The sequence below is a fragment of the Callorhinus ursinus genome, unplaced genomic scaffold, assembly GCF_003265705.2.
Source record: "Callorhinus ursinus isolate GAN/ISIS: 27379988/994484 unplaced genomic scaffold, GSC_fseal_2.0 scaffold7, whole genome shotgun sequence".
NCBI lineage: Eukaryota > Metazoa > Chordata > Mammalia > Carnivora > Otariidae > Callorhinus > Callorhinus ursinus.
The window spans coordinates 6,042,581-6,064,491 of NW_027397069.1; the positions used below are offsets into that span (position 1 = coordinate 6,042,581).

The window sequence follows — 21,911 nt, forward strand, 5'->3', positions numbered from 1 at the left end:
AGCTACATTTTATTTTGTAATGTCTACATTTCTAGGCACCAGGTGAGCATTATTTCCTTTAAAAAGTTACTGTTTGGGGGCGCCTGGGTGGCTCAGTCGGCTAAGCGTCTGCCTTCGGCTCAGGTCATGGTCTCAGCTCGGGTCATGATCTCGGGCCCTGGGATTGAGTCCTGCGTCGGGCTCCCGGCTCTGCGGTGAGTCTGCTTCTCCCTCTCCCTCTGTGATCTCTCTCGCTCTTGCTCTCTCTCAAATAAATAAATAAAATCTTTTAAAAAAAAAGTTACTGTTTGGAGAGCAGGACCAAATTGCTTGATTCTGGTTTTAGGAAGAACGGTGGCAGCAATATTATATGCTCAGAGATTGGTTTGTGGCCTAACAATGGTTCTTAGCTTCCATCATGATGGATGGCATATTTCGTTGGTCAAATTACTTTTTCTGGGCGTTCTTACAATTATTCTCCAATTCATGATTAGGGATTTATTCACCAAAACTAATGAAATAATCTTACATATATAATCTCTTTAGTCTTTGCTTGCTATTCTTAGAAGTACAGAAGTTGGGCAAGAATAGCATAAACCATTTCAATTCCAATTGCCTGGAATAGTCCATAAACTTTTTAGAAAAGATAGTGCATTTCTTTTGTGGAGATAAAGTCAACGCCTTATTTTTAAATATCTGACAGCAAGGGGCACCCGGGTGGCTGAGTCAGTTGAGTGTCTGACTCTTGATTTCAGCTCAGGTCATGATCTCAGGGTCTGAGATCAAGCCCCTCGTGGGGCTCTGCAATGGGCATGGAGCCTGCTTGGGATTCTCTCTCTCCCCCCCCCCCCCCTGCTGGCGTGCATTTCCCCCCCCAAAAAAAAAAAAAAAAAAAAAAAATCTGACAGCAATGCACATCATCTTTAAAACATTAATTCCAGAAATACCAGGATTGAATTTAATGTGAATGAACTAGCTTCATGAGGTTGGTTTTCTCTATTCGTTAATTTCTTTGTCATGGGGATTGGTACTAAGTAAAATAACTTGACAGAATGAAAAGAAGGAAAAAATAACCTTGCTGCTTTCAAATTTAACAACAGTTTTTTAGAGCCAGGTTTAGAAAAGGAAGCAAGGAATCCAATTATTTGGAGAATGTATTTGTTTCTACTCTTTGCACACAAAGTTTCTAAATTAGTCTAATTATTGGATCCTGGGTTGAACTGAAAAGCCTTTTTGTTAAGTTCATAGTGGGAAAATGATCAAAAAGTGAACTTCACTGTCAAATAAATAAATAAAATCTTTAAAAAAAATAAATATTATTGAATACCTAACTCTGTGAACCACAGTGGCAAGTTCTGGAAACTCATACAAAGAATACAAGCCTGTCCTTGTGAAACTCAGTCCAGTAGAGAGTCAGTCGTATACATCAACTATTACAGAAGAGAGGGGTAGGTATTGTAACAGAGGCTGGAGCAAAAAACTATAGGGCAAGGTAGATAAACTCTTTCTATTAAAGGGCAGATGGTAAATACTTCAGGCTTTGCGGGCCACAGAGTCCACGACTGAATGAGCGTGACTATGTTTTCAGTAAAAGTTTATTTATGAATACTGAACTGTTAATATCATGTAACTTTCACATATCACAAAGTATTCTTTTTTCTTTTCCAACATTAAAAAATGCAAAACTCATTATTAGCTCATGGGCCATACAAAAACAAGTGTTGGATTTATGTTGCAGGTTATTTGGGGCCAAAGAGGACTTTTTAAAATGATGTACTAGAATAATTTGGTAATATTTCAGTAGATTTTGTAGTGTTATTTAGATTTCAAGCCCCTTATATAGTCTCCTTGCTCTGTAATTTATTTCACATTATAACTACAGTTTCAAAAGATGAAGATGTGTTCCTATCTGTAGTATGTTACTTGCAATGCTGGAGGCATGTGGGAGGGGAGCAGGACATGAGGCCAGCCCCTTTCACATAAAGTAGCAGTGTATTTAGTCAAATATAAACATAAAGCAGGCATCTACCTTATCTACCTTATTGCACGAAAGTCTGGAAAACAGAGCTTGGCGATTACCCGCTTGGATTTAGACAAGAACAATGGCCAAACTGGATAATTCCAATTAAAGATAATTTGTTGGTTTAAACCATTTGAGTTGATGAAGGAAATGTCTGCTGAGCTTTAAACCTACGTAAGTCATTTGCAGGCTTGATCCTGAGCCTGGAGGATATGGGAGATTTTAGATGGCAAAGTAATGGACCAGAATGAGCACAAAAACAGCTGATGGTTGGTGAACCCTTTCCTGCCAGTGACTCGCCTATACAATTTGGATGCAACCTGATAGCCTCCACCAGTCAACTCTATTCCTAACCCTGTCAGAGCAGTTGGCTTGTAAAGCACTCTAGTGTAACCCACCAATACTAAACTGACAAGCCATGGACTTGTAACTGACCACTCAGTTTCCTTGAAAAACTATGTGACTCTCATCTTTCTAAAGGCAGTCCACACCCTTGCCTTTGCTGGGCAGTTGTATTCACACAGTGTCCCTGTGTGTGTGCCCATACATAAGGAAATCCTGGGAATCTAGATCCTATTCCAGTCTACCTGAACCAGAGTCTGCATTTTTTTTTAAAGATTTTATTTATTTATTTGATAGAGAGAGAGAGATAGCGAGAGCAGGAACACAAGCAAGGGGAGTGGGAGAGGGAGAAGCAAGATCCCCGCCAAGCGGGGAGCCCGATGTGGGACTCGATCCCCGGACCCTGGGATCATGACCTGAGCCGAAGGCAGACGCTTAACGACTGAGCCCCCCAGGCACCCCAGAGTCTGCGTTTTTAACCAAGATCTTCAGTTGATTCACATGCACATTTCAGTCTGAGAAGCACTAGAGCAAATCTTCACTAAATCATGGTTCTCAAACTTGAAAGTTTAACATTAGTTAAAGTGCTAGGCCCCACTCCTGGAATTGGTGATTCAGAAGGTCTGGGGTGTGCCCTGAGATTTTGCATTTCTAAATTCCTAGGTGCTTTGATATTGCTGACTGGGGTCCAGCATTTTTGCACATTTTGCATTTTACACATTTTGCATTTTTCACATTTGGAAAACTACTGCTTTAAACTATTTGTCTGTGAGTTAGTTTTTGAGAGTTAGCTGAAGACTTCATCCCACAGAGCCTAATCTATGTTGAATCAGATTCCTTAGCCTTACCTGGTAATAAATGCAATTGAATGCTCACCTTGTCACCAACTTTAATTTTCCTTCACCAGAGGAATATTTATTCATGTATTTGGCTCATTTTCTTTTGCCAACATAATTCGTCCTCCCTCGAAAAAGAAAAGAAAGGAATCGTTTTCCATTTAAAAAAATTAAGGTGATTACTGCTACTCTTTAAATTTGTTAAAAATATATGCTAGACAAGTTTTTTAAAAATATTTCAATGTAATTATGAACTTCTCAAGACAAGAAAGAACTCTTTGAAATAAATTATGGCTTATGAATCTGTTCTTTTAGATTTCTTTTGGAATTGTACATCCATTCAAAACACAACCACATCTATATTATCAGAAATGTTTGGATAAAAATCAAATCACAATAAAATTTCAACTAGTCCACATACGTGAAAAAATGGAAGGTGCAGAAGAAGATTAAGGGGGATTATTGCTATTCCAGTAACTACTTATATATTTGTGTCTTTGAGGAGAGGTGACAGAAGTGGACCCCTATCTCGGTGCCCTTCTTGGTCACCTGGGTCCCAAAAGGAGCACTGCTTAAACCCAGAATGAACAAAGTCTCTGGAGAAAAATTCTCCTTCTGCTTTTGGTCTTCACTCTTCTAATTTCTGGGATTCAAGTTTAGTCCTAGGAGCCAGGGAACCTTCGGGAAGTCATTTCTTTCATTGTCCCCTACAACCACTGTTTTTTAAAAAGGGAGAATATTGGAGGGGGAGATGAACCATGAGAGACTGTGGACTCTGAGAAACAAACTGAAGGTTCTAGAGGGGAGGGGGGTGGGGGGATGGGTTAGCCTGGTGATGGGTATTAAGGAGGACAGGTACTGCATGGAGCACTGGGTGTTAGACGCAAACAATGAATCATGGAACACTGCATCAAAAACTAATGTAACGTATGGTGATTAACCTAACATAATAAAATAAAATTAAAAAAATAAAAATAAAAAGGGAGAATAGAAGAATATGTGTTGGTATCGACTATAGGATTACGTGTATCCAGTATGATACCAGCACTGAGTGTGGATGCTCTAGTGTGAGCCTTTGGTGTTGTGTGTACCTGTCCTCCAGGATGCATTCCCAGGGGCGCGTTCATTTCTTGGTGTGTATCTGTGGTGTGCCCCCGGGTGTGTCTGGGTCGCACACAGAGCCAAGGCTGCCATGAGGCCCCACGCGGGACGCATTCGAGCAGAGCGTCGGTGGCGGGGCGCCCCAGGTGTGCGCGGTGGCGTGGGTCCCAGCGCGTGCCCAGGTGTGTGCTCGGGGCCCCGGGCGGGCGGGTGCCGCGTCCGGCCTCCAGGGGGCGCCGCCGGGGGCGGCCTCCCGAGGCGCCTGCGCCGGGCTCGCCCCCGATTTCCGCCGGCTGCCCGGCGGGCTGTCCCCACCCGCGCCGCGCTCTGCGGCAGGTGAGGCGCTGGATGCGGGCCGAGCCGGGGCTCCTGTCCCCGCTCCCTCCGCGCGGGGGCTCTGGGGACGCCGGGGACTCGGGGCGGCCGTCCCTGCGCGGCGCGTTGCGTTCGCGCCCAGTGCGGCGGCCGCGGGAGCAGGGGAGGGGAAGCGGAGGCCGGGGACCGAGCCTGGCCGCGAAGGGGCCGCGGGCGGCCTTGCGGGACCAGCCGGGAAGCAGGGGGGCAGCCGGCCACGAAACGGGTCCCCAGAGCCGCCGCACGCGGCGGGACGCGGGCACCCCCGCCAGAGTGGGCGAGGGCCGAAAAAGTTAGGAACTGTCTGCAGGTGTGGACGCTGCCCGTTCGTACTCAGGAGAGTGAGGATTATCCAGTAGGTAGTTTTAAAACGAACTCTCAGGTGAACGAGGGCAGCACTTTTCGGAAATTCTGTTTTTGATTTCGGAGATTCCTGTTTGTGAGGGAACCAAAAGCTGCCAAAGAAATCCAGAAACTTGTGGCATTTGTCAGTTTCTGACCTGAGGTTTCTTTGGAGCTGTTAGTGACACGTCATGTCTCAGTCATGGGGAGAAATGTCTCTTGCTGCCTTAGTCACCAAGTCTGGTTATTGCGCTTTCACTCCGTTGGCCAAAGAGAACTCGGTAGTTGCACTGGAAACCCTGTCAGTGCACAGTTTCTTAAACGTACCTTCTTGACTCCAAGCTTGCCTTATTAATATAACTGATTAGAAAATGCATTAGACTTGTAGCTACTTTTTTTTTTAAGATTTTTTATTTATTCATTTGAGAGAGAAAGAGCGCAAGCAGGGGGAGAGGCAGAGGGAGAAGCCGACTCTCAGCTGAGCGGGGAGCCCCACCGGGGGATCCATCCCAGGACCCGGAGACCACGACCAGAGCCCAAGGCAGACAGACGCCCAACCGTCTGAGCCACCCGGGCACCCCTGTAGCCACTTTTTAAAAAGCAGATCATTCTTTTTGCCAAATGTCCTAGGGAGAAATCATGTATTAAAAACTAAAGGACAGGGATGCCTGGGTGGCTCAGTGGGTTATGCATCAGACTCTTGATTTCCACTGAGGTCCTGATCTCAGGGTTTTGTGAACGAGCCCCAAACGTGGAGCCTGCTTAAGAGTCTCCCTCTTCCTCGCCCTCTGCCCCTCCCCCCAATAAAAAAAGCAAAACAAAACTAAAGGACACCTAAATCTGTTGGATTGACCTATATAAAGTGTAGGTCTCACACTGTCCTTGTGTACTTTTTCCTATAACAGAAGACTATTCTCCCTGGTCTCGTTCAATTTATTGAAATGCTAATATGGAGAGCTCCTGCAGTTTGCCCTCATTTTCCCAAATGCCTTGTTTTCCTGAAATGACTCCCAGGAGAAGCCAGAAGTTCCTGAATAAGCAGACAACCTTGGTAGAGCGTTTGTATTTCAAAAGCTGAATTTGTAAAGTTAAATTAATTTCTAATTGGTGGGTTTTTGTTCAGCAATATTTTTGGACTAGTTGACCTTGCCAACGCGTGTCTTAACTGTTAGCGTCAGACCTAGAGAGGGTGGTTATTCATGCTGGCCTTAGCTATTGGGCAGCAGGAAGTACAAGAGAACAGAGACAGAAGCTGTTACTGTTTTTAAAATTATCTGTTCATTTTTTTTTTTTTTTAATCTAGTGAGATCTCTTGAAAGTTCCAGCCTGTGTCAGCTCTTCCAAGTGGAGTCGCTGGAAGGCTTTGTACCCACAGTTAGCCAGGTGTTTTACCAGGGGGTAGGGCCCCCTGCAGACTGGTATGGAGGGGGATGAAGGATTGTTTGTTTGCAGAGGGACAGGTCCCAAGGAGAGGCAATGATAGGAGGACACATTCAAGCAATCTTAGCATTCTTCTCTAGAACATTCTCTATTAAGAGGCAAACCCTAGCAATTAGAGATTTTATTAAGAGAGCACCAGGTAAACATGACCGGCCTCTTATTTAACAGAAATTCATTCTTCAATTGAAGGTCTCAGTCTTGTCAGGGAAGCTGCTCAGGGCAGGATAGCTTTGTTTAGGTTGGACCTGCCCTTGGACCTGAGAGCTGTGTAGACAGAGCTTACTGTGCACAAGGTGTTATTATACTCCTGCAGTGGAATTACAGAAACGACCCAGTTGCTAGGAGTCTCGGGATTTGTATGGCATTATGAGGAAACAGACACAGTAAGGAGTTGAAATTTTAAGAAGGATGAAAGAAATTTCAAAGAGGCAATGGTCTGTTGGGGCACAGCGAGATGAATTGTCACTGGAGGACCCGGCTGGGGTCATATTTGGGCTGGACTTTGAGCAGGGAGTAGAATTTTGATGGGCTAAGGAGTGGAATGGGGCATTCCTGGTGGCAGACACCATGAACAGAGGTAAGGAGCTTAAAATGTAACTATGTTCAGAGATAGAGGAGCAAAGGGTGTGCTGAAGCTGGACTCCGTGACAGAATGGGTGAGGTGGGAGGCCTGCCTGAAGAGAAAGGCTGTCTGGCTGTAAACCCTACTTTTTTTTTTTTTTTTTTTTTTTTAAAGAAGGGGTGGGGGAGAGGAAGAAGGAAAGAGAGAATCTTAAGCAGACTCCACAGTAGGCATGGACCCAGACACAGGGCTTGATCTCACAACCCTGAGATCATGACCTGAGCCAAAATCAAGAGTCGGACACTTAACCGATTGAGCCACCCAGGCGTCCTTATAAACTCTACTTTTTGATCAAGGTTTGGGTTTTTTTTTCCTTTTTATTAAAGCAAATGCAAAAGCAGAGGGAAGAGTACAATGAACTTCCCCATTATATTTCCACAAATAGATCGAACAGTTTGTTAAAACAATTTCTTTGGCCCTTATCTGCTTCATCTTTTTTGTTGTTGAAGCAGTTTAAATTCCAGACACCATATCATGTCACCCTTAGACAGTGCAGTATGCGCTTCCGACAAAAGGTCTTTTTCTCATATAGCCTTTATACCATTGTCATCTCCTGATTGTATTGTCAGTAATTCCATAATTAAGTTATTTATTAATATATAATTAACTGTCTTCTAAGACCCAGTCCACAAAGTTCCTTGATCGCCTCAAAAATGCGCTTACTTTTACTGTTGGTTTGTGTGAGTTGAAATCCAAACAAGGTCCACACGAGGTCTTTTGTTGAGGAGCTGTTACCTCTTTTAATCCAGGACAGGGGTTCGGCGGACTTTGTGAAAAGCTCCAGACACTAACTCCCGCAGGCTTTGCTGACTGTGTGGTCTCAGTTGCAACTACTCAACTGTGCGTTCCTGCAAAAAGTAGCTATAGATGATATGGACGTGAATGAGCGTGGCTGTGTCACAATAAAATTTTGTTTTCAAGGCTTTTTGGCTTAAACTCCACTGGCAGGCTGGACTTATTTGAGGGCCAGGGTTTGCTGACCCTGGTCTATCACAGTTCCAGTGAGTTCTTTAATGCCAATGATTTACTGGTGGCCCTTGGTTGCCCATAAATGCCTCACATTCTGGATTTATTTGGCTTTTTGTATAGTATGGTTTAGATTGCTCCTCTGTCCCTATATTTCCTATAAGCTGAAAGTTAGATCTAAAGGTTTAGGTTAACTAGGTTTGGTTTCTCCATTTTTGGCAGGTGATTTGAATTGTTTTTTAATATAAATGTATGACTTTAAAAGACTCAGACACCCTCATCCAAGAGGCTCAATATTCCTAAAATGGGCTTTGCCTGATGGCCGAAAGTACACTTTTTTCTTTCTCATTTTATTTTCCTTACTTGAAGGAGAGGATATGGTTGCTGTTTCTCAAGGCAGGTTCTCAAGTTGAGAACTTTGAACCCCTCTGCTAGGTCAGTGGTAACTCTCCTCTGTTCAAGCCACCCTGTGGCCCCTCGGCTGGTGGACCACATTTTCCCACTGAATGGAAATACCCTCCTTCCTGGGCCCAGGCCCAGGGTTTCAGATGCCACCCAGCAGGGGCTGGGTGGTTTGTTTTTGTTTTGAAGCCCCTTGTCTCTTAAACACTCAACTGTCTTCACGCGCCCTCCTCTTCATCCCCCATCAGGACTGAGAGCTGGATACCTGGTCCACGGTCTACTGGTCACGCTGTGAGGAGTGAGTACTTACCCTGCTGTCCCATTTGGAAAGGATTCTGAAGTCAAAAGCTTTGTAAGCTTTCACACTTCCTGTGGTGCTGGATTCCACGGTGACCCAGTTTTGAAAAAACAAGTTTACGGGTAAGAATTGTTTTTTCTTCTGTTCTAGAGTGTGTCTTACTCCTAAATCCTGGAGCACCAGAGGAAGTACCTTGACAAAGAGTGTCACTTGTGGAAGCCCTTGTCTTTCTGTTGTTTAAGGTTAAAGGTGAAATTGTGCATCCCTGTACTCATTTTTCCAGATAACATGTTACTGATCTTTCTCTTACTGATTTGTAAGAATTCTTTATACACTGGAGATACCAATATTTTGTCATATGTGTTACAACTGTTTCCCCCATTTTTTAACTTTGTTTACAATATTTATGCTCTGCAGAAAATTTAACTTTATATAGGGAAAAAAATTCCAATTTCCCCTTTATAGTTACCTCGATTTATGTTTTGCTTAGAAAGACTTGTCCATTTCAAAATTGTTTTTTTTTAAGAATTAATAACACACGTAAATGAATATGTGATGAGAACTAGGAACATGTGATTCTGTAAAAGAAGAATATTGAGGGGCGCCTGGGTGGCTCAGTTAGTTAAGCGTCTGGCTCTTGGTTTCAGCTCAGGTCATGATCTCAGGGTCGTGAGATCAAGCCCCACGTTGGGCTCCACCCTCTATGTGGAGGCGGCTTGGGTTTCTCTCTCCCTCCCCCTGCCCCCACTTGCACTCTCTCCCTCCCTCTCTCTCTCTCAAATAAATAAGTAAATCTTAAAAAAAAAAAAAAAAAAGAATATTGAAGGGGGCTCTTTCTACTAGATCATATAATACTGAATTGATTAAATGTTGGTGTTAAGTATCACCCTACATTGGTAAGTGTTGAAGTTGGGATTCGGGTGTTTGGGGGATCATTCTATCATCACTTCTGTATAGATTTGACTTTCCATAATAAAAAAGTTTTTCTTAAACAAAAAAAGAATAGTAGGGGGAAAAACCATCTTTATCCCATTTGTTCATATTCAGCAACTATGAAACTTCTCTGTGTTGAACACTGGGGCCATTGTGTTAAGGAATGCACAGGATCTTGGAACTTAGATTTCTCCCACGGGGGACAGCATTGTTAAGGGCAACAACTCCTTTGTCAGACCACCTGGCTTCAAACCCTGGCTCTGCCACCTACCAGCTGGGTGATTTTGACCTTTCTAACTTAAAAAAGTGAGGGATAATAATTATGTCTACCTGATAGGCTTGTTGGGAGGATTGAATGAGAAAACCCATGAAAAATCCTTCTCGTGGTACTTAGTACTTAATAAATGCTCAATAAATGTAAGCTCTGAAGGAGAGAATAGCTGCAGTCAAGCAAGCACTGAGCTGGAGAGGTGTAGGTGCCAAGTGAGTGTATGGAGTGGGGGTCATGACCTGTCCTGGGTAAGCAGGTTTGGAAGACCTTTTCAGGGGAAAACACCTTTGAGCAGAGATGTGAGATGTGGAAGATCTTGTCTTTTAATTCCAATGAAGATGCCCTTGCTTGGTGACGTGAGAGAAGGGGGTGCAGGCATACACGCAAAGGCCTAGCGACGAGGAGCAGGGTTGCCTGGTGCTGCCGGAACAAGGCGGCACCAACTTCATGGCTTCAAACAACACAGATACTTACTTGTCTTATGGTTCTCTAGGTCAGAAGTCAACACGGGTCTCACTGGGCTGAAGTCAGGGCATCAGTGAGGCTTGTCCCCCCCTGGAAGCCCTGGGGGAGAACCTGTTTTCTTGCCTTGTCCCACTTCGAGAGGCCTCCCGCATTCCTTGGTTCATGGCCCCCTCCCTCTGCCTTGACAGGTGGCGTTTTTCCCCTTGCCCTTCCACCATGGCTACAGCTTTCTCTACCCCCAGCCAGGAAAGCTGCTGCACGTTTGAGGACTCGTGTAGTTAGATCGGGCCCATTTGGATAGTCCAAGATAATTTCTGCATTTTAAGGCCCTTGACATTAATCACATCCCTTATGCCATGCAAGGTAACATGTTCACAGATTCTGGGGATCTTTGGGAGGCCTTCATGTAGTCACCTCCCCTTGTGCTGCTGTAGCTGCTGCAGGATCAGGGCAGTGCTCCAGACATTTGGGACCATCAGACAGTTATTACCAGGCGCTAATAATCCCCAGGGCGTGGTGCCTCTGCTCGTCCCTGCTGACACAGTGGCTCTAGACGCTTGGGTAGTCTCCTTCAGCACTGGAAAGAGGGGCTTCTGGGTGAAGGAGACAGACGAGCTCCACTGAACAGTGCTCAGAACCCTTGACTCACTCCCGTGCCCCACCCTCCCCACGGGTCACTCCTGCCTCTGCGCCCCGATGGGGCCGTTGCTGCTTGCGGCTCTTCAGCCTTTTACTTTTCTCTGCTATTTTTGCCTGTGTAATTGTTTTTGCACACTAGCCTTAAACCCTGCTGGACTATTTCAAACAAAATTCATGCTAAACTATTTAGCATTAGATGAGAACCACACCGTCCTCATTTTGATTCCCACATAGTATCTTCCACTTAATAGGCCACCAGTAAGAAAGATATTTCCAGTTGCTTGAGAGTGTTATTGGAACTCTGATATTTTGAGTTATGTCAGAATAAATTAGAGTGAGGAAGAGTAAATTAGACTTGTATTATGCTGTCCTCTCCTCCATGTGTTCATATTACTGCATCTATCTTTAAACTTGTGGTCGTTAGTTACCTCTTCCTGATGTTGTCACCTGCGCTTAGTATGCAGCAGAGAAGTTAATGAAAATTATTAATATTTCTTCATCTCACGGTGATTTTACTAGTTTATGAGCATTAAATGAGATTTGCGAAGCATTCTTTAAGCCATTACTTGTACCATTATGAAGCCCTTATTTGTGAGAAGAATCACAACTGCCTGGACTCTCTTCCCTCAACTTGGCTTTCTGTGAAGTTAAATACAGAGTATAAAAGCCAAATAAAAACTAAGGGGAAATCACAATTGACCCCTGAACAACACAGGTTTGAACTTTGTGAGCCTGCTTATATGCAGCTTTTGTTTTTTGATAAATGCAGTATTTGTAAATGTACTTTTCTTCCCCATGATTTTTTAAATAACATCTCTTCTCTAGCTTACTTTATTGTAAAAATACAGTATATGATACATATAGCATACAAAATATGCATTATTTGACATACATGTTACAACTAGGGCTTCTGGTCACCAATAAGCTCTTAGTAGTTAAGTTTTTGGGGAGTCAGAAGTAATACTCAGATTTTTCAAATGCAGGGTGTTGGTGCCCCCAACCCCAGTGTTGTTCAAGGGTCTACTGTAGTGTATCTTATATATGAATAAAGAACAGTTAGGGCATTTGGGGGAGTACTTATGAAGATTAAGTCACCGGGGTTTTTTCTCTCTCAGCATTTATTATGAACATACTCAAAAGGAGAGCACAGTAAACCTTAAACCTTCATGAACCCACACAGCATCAGAAATCTGTGCACCATCCTGGCTTTGCCACACTGTTCCATTTGCCCTTCTCCCTTTGTTTTTTTGTGTTTTTTGTTTTTTGTTTTTTGAGGTTTTTTTTTTTTTTTGCTTACTTCTGGAGAATTTTGAAGCAAACACTAGAAATCATGTCATTTTATCACTAAATATTTTAGTATGAATTTTTTTAAAGTTTAGTTTTTTACGTAACTATAGTCCTACCTAACAATGAATGAAAAATCCTTAATATCATCTAATACTATATTCAAATATCCCCATTTGCCTAAAAAGGTCTGTGCAGTTGGTTTATTCAAACCAGGGTCAAAACAAAGCCCATTCGGGCGCCTGGGTGGCTCAGATGGTTAAGCGTCTGCCTTCGGCTCAGGTCATGATCCCAGGGTCCTGGGATCGGGTCCCACATCGGGCTCCCTGCTCCTTGGGAGCCTGCTTCTCCCTCTGCCTCTCTCTCTCTCTGTCTGTCTCTCATGAATAAATAAATCAAATCTTTAAAAAAAAAAAAAAAAAAGCCCATTCATTATATTCGGTTTTTATATCTCCTAAGTCTCTTTTAATAATAAATATTGATGTATGCCAGGCATTAGCTTAATTCAGAGTTTCTTATTCTTTTACCTCTTATTTTTAACTGTTTTAGAGTAGTTACATACTCTCATACTCTCATTATTACTAGAATTTTATATGAAGTAAAATTGGCCTTTTTTCTTGTATAATTCTGCAAGTTTTAAAATTGATCGATGTAACCCTCATCAGAGTTCTTTTACAGAACAGTTCCACCACCAAAAAAAGCCAGAAAACAAAACCAGAAAATACCAAGCCCTCCTTCATTCTGTCCCATTGTAAGTCAAACCCTTCCCCTAATTGCTGACAACCCTTGATCCGGTCCCCATCTTTTTTTTTTTTTTTTTTAATATTTGTTTGTTTATTTGTTTATTTGAGGGGGGGGCAGAGAGAGAGCATGATCTCCCAAGCAGATTCCATACTGAGTGCGGATTCCAATGTGGGGCTTGATCCCAGGACCTTGAGACCATGACCTGAACTGAAATCAGTAGTCAGATGCCTAACCAACTGAGCCACCTAGGTACCCGGATCTGTCTCCATCTAGAAAAGTTTTGCCTTTTCACATGTCACATAATGAATGTCTCGTAAATGAAATCAAATAGTATGTAACCTTTGAGACTGGCTTCTTTCACTCAGACAACATCTTTGAGATTCTTCCATGTGTGTATTCTTTTTTATTGCTGAGGAGTGTATTCCATCTTATGGGCATACCCCAGTTTATGTATCCATGTACTGTTGAAGAACATCGGATCCTTTACCGTTTGGGGGGGATTATGAATAAAGCGGCTACAAACATTGGTATGTAGGTTTTTATGTGATCGAAATTTTTCATCTTTTAGAGCAGATCCCCAGGAGCAAAATGGCTGGGTCATATGATAAGCATATGCTTAACTTTTTGAGAAACTGCCAAACTTTTCCAGAGTGGCTGTACCCCATCATTTTGCATCTCAACTAACAATGTATGAGAGTTCCAGTTGCTCCATATTTTTGTTAGCACTTGATATTGTCAGGTTTTTTAAATTTAAGCCCTCCTAATAGATGTGTTTTTTTTAATTATCTGATTTCAGTTTTTTGAGTATTATGAAAAGTTATTTTTAATAACTCTTGAATAAATTACTGAATTAAATTTACTTTATATACCTGTTATAAAAATAACTATTTCTGGTTTTCTGGTGATATTCCATATTTAAATATGGTAAATATTCTATATGGAAAATATTAAATTAAAACCAGAGTATTATTTAGAGAGGAGACTTTAAGTCTCACCAGTTGACACATCATATTTGGCAGAGGATTACAGAATAGTATCTGAATACATTTTGCAGTGATTGATTCATTATATGCATCTTGTGCATGTCTCATTTCTGTTTTATCCAATAGTGCCATAACTGCTTTTGCCAGTTTTCTGTTAGATTAGATTGATCAGGGAGGGGGGGCACCTGGGTGGCTCAGCCAGTTAAGCGTCTGATTCTTGATTTCACCTCAGGCCATGACCTTAGGGTCGTGAGATGGAGCCCCACGTTGGGCTTTGTGCTGGGTGTGGAGCCTGCTTAAGATTCTCTCTCTCTCTCTCTCTCTCTCCCTCTCTCCCTCCCTCCCTCTGCCCCTACTCTCCCCCCACCCCTGCTTCTAAAAACAACAACAACTTTATTAACAAAAAAGAAAAAGATTGATCCGTGAATAGTAAATTACATGAGAGCAGCTGGATGTAAGCAGAGAGCTCAAGGAAGAAAACCATTTGAAATTTGTTTGTGAAATAAAGATCATGGTCCTCTCTTTGGGTGGTCTCACTGCTCGCTATCGCCTGCAAGTGTGGAGTTGCCTCCAGGATTAATTACCTAAAGGTCATTGCTAATGTTGTTGTCCCTCCCTTCTCGAATTAGATGAAACTGTGTCCGGGTGCTCAGGGTCACTGCTGAGGGACGGCCCTGTCACGTCTCACCCTTCAGCTGCTATGGTTTGAGCTTCCATTTTGTAGTATCATTTAAAAAGAGTGCAAATTACTGTCATCTAGAATCTCTCTGTTCGACTTCTGAAAAGTTGCCGAAGAGTTAGGCCTATTGACAGAGCTTCCTCTGTAACATGGGGGCATTAGAAAGAAAAACTAAGCCTGACAAAGGAGGGTGGGGGACAAGTTGCCGATGGGCTTGATGTTGTTGTGGTACGAAGTCTGAGAGGCCAAGTGTTAGGAAAATTTGGTTCAAAATGTAAAGAAATGGGAGGGTTTCCGTGGCTAAGTCATTTTTGGTTTAAAATTTACAGTAATTGACCCTTACATTAATTAGGATTGGAATAAATTAAAAATAGTGAAGGAATAGGAAGGTTGTTAACCTTCATTGGACCTAAGTCTTTGTTTTGTTTAAAAACTTATTATAGATGTTGTTTAAACTTTATTCCTGTTGATATTAATAAAGTGCTATAAATGCGCATATATACTGGGGGAGTGGAGGAAGGGGCAAGACATGTATTGGGGCCTTAACGTTGGGGTTTCAGAATACCAGACTAAAACACGTGCTGCCCCCTGGTGGCAGCGTATTAAACAGTGCCGTTCAGAGGTGAGGCATCCTGGAGAGCCAAGGCCTCGTTGTACAAGAGGATTGTAGGGGGAATCAGGAGATGTTTTCTCTTTCCGGCTCTGTTCATAATTGTTACCTGTGTGCTCTTAGGCGAATCATTCAGTATGAGTACAGCCTAGATTTCACTTCTTCACTTTTAAAATGTAATTTTGAAAGTTTCTTCCAGCTTTCACATCTTGAAATTCTCTGATGGTAATACCACATATTATATACCAAAAGATGTCAAGTTTCACTTTTTCCTTTAGCAGCTAAATCCTAACAAATCCCAGATATTTATTTAAGAAAGCAGATTCTAGAGTAACCCCTGAGGCTTGATATGGAGTCATCTCTGGACAGCAAACTGCATAGATTTATCTGTAGCATAGTCTATAATTAATCAGTACGATGAGCCTGCGTTATGAGGAAAGCTTACAAGTCATATCACCTAAAAAATAATTTTATTTTTTATTGTGATACAAAAATAACAAAATTTACCACCTTAACCATTTTTATGTGTACAGTTCAGTAGAGTTCAGTATATTCACAGTGTTGTATAACACACCTCCAAAACTGTTTCATCCTGCAAAACTGAAACTGTGCACCTATTAGACAGCAGCCCCCTCCCCCCAGCTCCTAGCAACCACATTCTACTTTCTGTCTCTGTGAATTTGACTCTTCTAGGTACCTCATGTAAGTGGAATCACACAGTATTTTTCTTTTTGTGACTGGCTTATTTTATTTAGTGTAATGTCCCTAAGGTTTGTCCATTTTGTAGCGTGTGACAGCATTCCTTTCCTTTTTAAAGCTGAATATTGTATATATTCAGTTTTATACATAAAACTGAATTTTATTTATCCAGTCATCTATTGATGGACACTTGGGTGTCTTCCACTTCTTTGCTATTGTGAATAATGCTACAGTGAACAAGGAGGTGCTGCATCATTTTTAGTCTACAGTGTTTACTAATGCAGTGAGGGTTTATACAATTATTTTCTGTGCATAAAAGGTTAAACTTCATTATCAAGAACACCATTCAATCATGCTAGAAAACATGGCTTTTTTTGTGGATGAGTAAGTTAAAAAGGAGGTAGCATTTATTGGACGTACAAACTACATGCCAGGCACTCTTATATCTGTGATACATTCTGTTGTTTAGTCCTTAGGGTAATTCTTTGATTTGCCCTTCTCTTGGAAGGGGACTAATACTTATTAAATCACTGTGTGGCAGAATTTTTATATACATTATTTCATATAATCCTCCTATATTAACCCTTGAGGTGGGCATTATTCTCCCCATTTTTTAGGTGATGTAACTGAGGTTCACAGAGATGAAACACCTTGAACAGGTCACATAGCTAAAGGGTAAGCAGGGGTTTACCTGACCATGAGGTGAAACCCATCTGTTTCAGAAGTATATGTGTTCCTCATATACCATGCTTTCTCCTGCTTCCAGAAATAACACTGTACATCTATGATCTGAAGGATGTTGGAACAATATCAAGAAATTACACTGCTATAATAATTTATAAATAGAAAAACTTCTGTAGTGCCTTTCCATTAAACAGCAGTCCTCGGGTCGTCTTTGCGGAGAAACGACATTGATTCAGATGAATTCATCTGCAGTGTATCAAGGCTTACCTCCTGGGTGATTTTACAAGATAAGTCTCCCTAGGACTTCCAAAAGAGTGGTTCTCATGTGTCAGCCCCCCCCATTTCTGCGGTTATCTTCCACTGTATTATTTCCCCCTTTTTCTTTTTCCCTTTCCTTTGGCTTGGCAGAAAGCTTGGACTGGTTTCATTGCTCTCTGCCCCCATCTCTCTTGAACTGTGTGCTGGTTGGTGTTGGAGTTTTGATCTACTCCTTGCATAGTGTTCTTACACAGGTAAAGGGCTGTAATATGTCCTCAGAGGTGGTGGTTTTCTTGGAGTGTCAGCAAGCTCTTGGAAAGGCCCCTTGCACCATTTTCTCACATAAGGGATGTTTAGATTAATAGAGAAGTAGTGATACAGCAGCTGAGCACCATTTAAGCTTCTCTAAGAGTCCCTGCCCTTAGGAGGACTCACTGTGGGAATTTAAAAACCTAGTGATAGGTGAGAGTCGACAGTGCTTCAAGGTCTTCAGTTATTCCTGAAAGCAGGATATCGGCCAGTAAGTAAAGAAGTGGGAGTGGCAGAAATTGTGGTCACTACCAAATATCCAGTCTCTCCTTCCTTAGTTACTGATCTGCAGTTTTATTCAGAGTGACAGTGTGCCTTGAGTTATGGTCAAGGACAGGATGCAGAAATCTGTGGGACTTCTGGGAAGTTTTGCAAAGGAAGGAACCCAAGTCCCCTGGCAGTCGGCCCTGTTCCTCACCCTGCCCTTCATGGTTCCTGCTCCTGTGCATGAAGACATTATGGCCAACGGACTGCCAACCATCTTTTCTCATAAGAGGACCTTGAGAATGGAAGCCACATGTTAGCAGCGACACAGGAGCCTGGTGGCCCCCAGTTCTTTCTGTGCTCGTGTGAGTGCACCTGTGCATTGCAGCTTTGCAGCTCCTCACATAAGGAGATGAAGTCACTGTCTCCACGCCTTGCACCTGGTGTAGGGAGCCCCAGGCTGAGTGGGGTGAGTAGTCTGTCCTTTCAGCGGGTCTTCTTGACGTGGGGTGTCTGAGCCTCAGTGGCAAGAGGACAGTTTACCTGCAGGCGAGACAGTTGTCACTGAAATTGGAAATTAGTTACATACGCAAAGATCGACCACGTAATTAACTGTACTAAAGATAATGCGAGTCAGTTTGCTGCTCTTGAAGGGAGTTGCCAGTACAGAAATTTCGAGAATTAGGTTGAACCCTGTGGTGTGAATCAGGTCAGGTGTGTGGATGTGAACTCATGGTTTTCAGTACACACTGATGTAAATATGTATGTATATATTTATGTGTGTGTGTGTTTCTGTATTTATATATATAGATATACATGTATGTATTCCCCTGAGGGGGCCTGTTTGGGCAGATAACACCGCAGGACCAACAGGCACACTTCACGCACAGATCTTGGCTTCTAAATACCATTTTCCACCGCAGGTGGGAACAGAGCTCCTTGGGGAAATGGCCAGTTCCAGGCCTGGGACAGAGAATGTCCAAGATGAGAACATCTTGTGCCAGAAAGCAAGGAGGTGCATTCTGAGGACTCAGTGGCGGAAGCCGTTCTGCTCACAGGGAGGACTGCACAGGGGAGATGATGTTTGAAGTGACCTGGATACCTTGAAGGATGGGTAGGATTTTGCCAGGCAGCATGTTGAGGAAGGAAGAAGTTGCTTAGGGGCAGCCTTATGAGCGAAGAAGGGGACAGGTGACACCTGCCACAGAGCAGTATAAGGCGTGGCCTACATGTGGCAGAAGAGAAAAATGGGGCTGGACAGTGATTGGCCTGTGTGAACCACAGGCAGAAACTCCGACTTGACTCTTCTGAGTGTGTTGTCTATAACCATATGACAAATTACCCGCAGTATCAGTGAGTGCGGACAACATGCATTATTCCCTGGTTTCTGCGGGTGAGAATCTGGGAGCTGTTTGGCTGTGTGGCTTCAGGGTCTTAGAAGGCTGCAGTGAGGAAGGGTGTTGGCCAGGTTTGGCTCATCTCCAGACTGACTGGGGAAGGATCTCACGCTCGTGATAGCCAGCAGGCCCTGGGCCCTTTCCAGCTCTGGGCAGAGACCTCAGTTCCTCTCGCATGGGTGTCTCCTCAGAGAGTCTGATAGCATGGCAGCTGGCCTCCCTGACGGCGAGGGGTTTAGGGAGAGAATGCACCAGAGAGCCCCCAGATGGAAGCCACAGTTTTCATAACCTCACCTCAGAAGTCACATCCCATCGCATCCTCTGTATTGTGTTCCCTTGAAGCAAGTCACTAAACTGGGCCTTTGGGCAGGGGGCAGGAATCACACAAGGACATGATCACGGGGGTACAGGATCAGTGGGGCTGTCTGACAGGGTGCCCCCCAGAGCCCAGGCCGGGAAATGGGGAGGGCACAGTTCTGCACGCACCTGCCGGGAGGGTGGGGGAGGGCAAGCCTAGCGGCAGTGAGACCATTTAGGAGGTGGCCATCCAAGATAATAAATTAAGTGACCTTGTTATCAATACCCGGGAGCGGTCAGGGTGGGAAGAAGGAGGGCTTGGGGCACCAGGTGGTGCGGGTGCCTCCCAGTTACCGGCAGGCGCCGGGCCGCAGCAGGTGCTGCTTTCCCATTCCGTATTGTCCACATTGGCTCGTGGACCTCCGTGGTGAGAAACCAGCTTCTGCAGAGAGAGTTTTGCAGGAAACAAAGAGCTGCTGGGCAGTCACCTCATTTTAAAAACACAGGTTCACGTTGTACCAATCCCTTCCATTTTATCTCACACAAGGGGCAACGGAAGTTTCCTTGGCTCTGGCGGCTGGACTGCACCAGGCTTCCCAATTCTAACCAATCCCTCTTGGAGGTCAACGCTGTGATCTGTAGTCAGGGCCTCTGAAGGACGGCTTCTCCTTCCTGACGTCCCCCCTTTGTTTGAAGTCTGACCTGAACAGTGACTTTAAAGAATGATGTTTTCATGGAGACTTGGGTTTTTTTAATTTCAGGCCTGTCATCAGCAAGCCAATCTAAACAAGATCACCTGTGAATGTGGGGAGTAGACATACAAGGCCACAGGACTGGGGCGGGGAAGGGCCCAGGCCATCACTTGTGGAACATTACAGAGAGAGAAAAAGCCTTTCAGGTTTACTTCACTCCAGTCTTTCCCTTGCATCACTATGGTCAAAGTTAAAAACAAGCCTAAAGACTGTCCTTTAACCCTGGGTGATTCCTGGGAATTCAGCCGCCTGAGGGAGTGGTTAAATCCTGCTTCTGCAAGGTGTGAATTGTGCCTGGGCTGCCCTCCCCCGTGAAGGCCCGGCTGCTGCCAGCCCCGCAGGGCACCCAGCTCAGAGCCTGTAGAGCCCTGTACTGTGTTATGCTGGTGACACCAGGTGTTGAAAGTAAAAAATGTAATTTATTCTACGTTTTTAACATGATTATTCTTGTTGCCTAATATTTGTACTGAAGGCGGACCTTGAATAATAAGAGAGTAAAAACATGACGCTCCTAGAACATTTGTATTCGGTGATACTATTCAAGGAATGCTCTCACAGTTACAGAAAATGATGGGGCACTTTAAAGGCCTAATCTGTACTAAACATGGAAGGGACCACCTTTTAGTTTCCTAGGATCTTTTTTTATATTATCTTTATTTTTATGTATTTTATTTTCCTTTTTGTGTCACTTGGACAATTGAAGCGTTTTATTTTTAAAGATGCAGGTTTCCACACATTTTAAATGTTTAACATTTGGAAAATTTGCTTTTCTGGTTAATTGAACTTTCCATATAGATGAAGGTTAAGCAAAAATCTTTTCTAGAAAATCTCGTGAATTAGTATGCCTTCCCTGTTTTTAAAGTAAACAGAAGATAGTGAAGCCTCTTTCACCGCAAAATTAGTAATTCTAAAGTAGCATCAGCATAAAACTAAAGGACCTTACTCACAATAGGAAAGATATGGAAACAACCAAAGTGTCTGTCAACAGATGAATAAAGTGTGTGTGTGTGTATTCCATTATATATGGAGTTATACATATATAAAATAATGGAATTTTATATACTATTATTCATATTAAGTGTATTATATTCATATCATATATGTATATTATTCAACCATAAAAAAGAAGGAAATCCTGCCATTTGCAGCAACATGGATGGACCCGGAGGATGTTATGCTAAGTGGAATTAGCCAAACACAGGAAGATAAACTCTGTATAATGTCACTTATATGTGGAATCTGAAAATGTTGAAATCGTAGAAGCAGAGAATAGAAAGGTGATTGCCAGGGACTAGGGGGAGAGGGAAATGGGAGCTGGTGGGCACAGGTACAAAATTCAGCTGCGAGGAATCTGCTCTAGGGATGCGCAGTGACTCTGTGGGCTGAGGGGTGTGGTACTGAGCTTGATGGTGGTGATCATTTCACAATGTGTACATGTGTCAAATCATCCCATGTATACCTTAAATATGCACAGTTTTAATTTGTCAACTATACTTCAATAAAGCTGGGGGGGGAACCTGAAAGACCCTTCCCTAAATGGGAAAGACTCACTGAGAAATTAATAGTTTCCCAAAAGATTAATCACTAGAGAGCTTTTGAAAATGTTGTATTTTAGGGGCACCTGGGTGGCTCAGTCGGTTAAGCATCTGCCTTCAGTTCAGGTCATGATCCCAGGGCCCTGGGGTCGAGCCCCACGTTGAGCCCCACGTCGGGCTCCCTGCTCAGCGGGGAGCCTGCTTCTCCCTCTTCCGCTCCCCCTGCTTGTGCTCTCTCTCTCTCTCTCTCTCTCTGTCTCAAATGAATAAGTAAAATCTTTAAAAAAATTTAAAAAAACTAAAATGTTGTATTTTATTATAAATACAGGTTCCTGTTCCCAACTTCAGACTTACTAAATTAAACTCTCTGGGGAAGGAGCCCAGAAACAGATATGGTAAAACATCCCCCGTCTTTCAGGAGCTCAGCCGAGTTGGCTCTGCAGACCCCGGGCTTCCCCCCATCCAT

The 21,911-nt window shown here is 43.3% G+C and overlaps 1 protein-coding gene across 5 annotated transcripts in view; it reads left to right on the forward strand.

The window, feature by feature from the left end:
• The first annotated feature begins 4,531 nt into the window (after positions 1 to 4,531).
• Positions 4,532 to 21,911, forward strand: part of GGACT (gamma-glutamylamine cyclotransferase) — a 49,340-nt gene continuing 31,960 nt past the window's right edge. For 2 of the 5 annotated variants that reach the window (XM_073894339.1, XM_025874783.2), the window contains exons 1-2: positions 4,639 to 4,987; positions 8,653 to 8,824. The gene's annotated coding sequence lies outside the window, so the exon portion shown is untranslated. Of the gene's footprint in view, positions 4,615 to 4,638; positions 4,988 to 8,652; positions 8,825 to 13,145; positions 13,939 to 21,911 lie in introns of those variants that run through there. The other 3 variants (XR_012378729.1, XM_073894340.1, XM_073894341.1) reach the window with 3 other exon arrangements.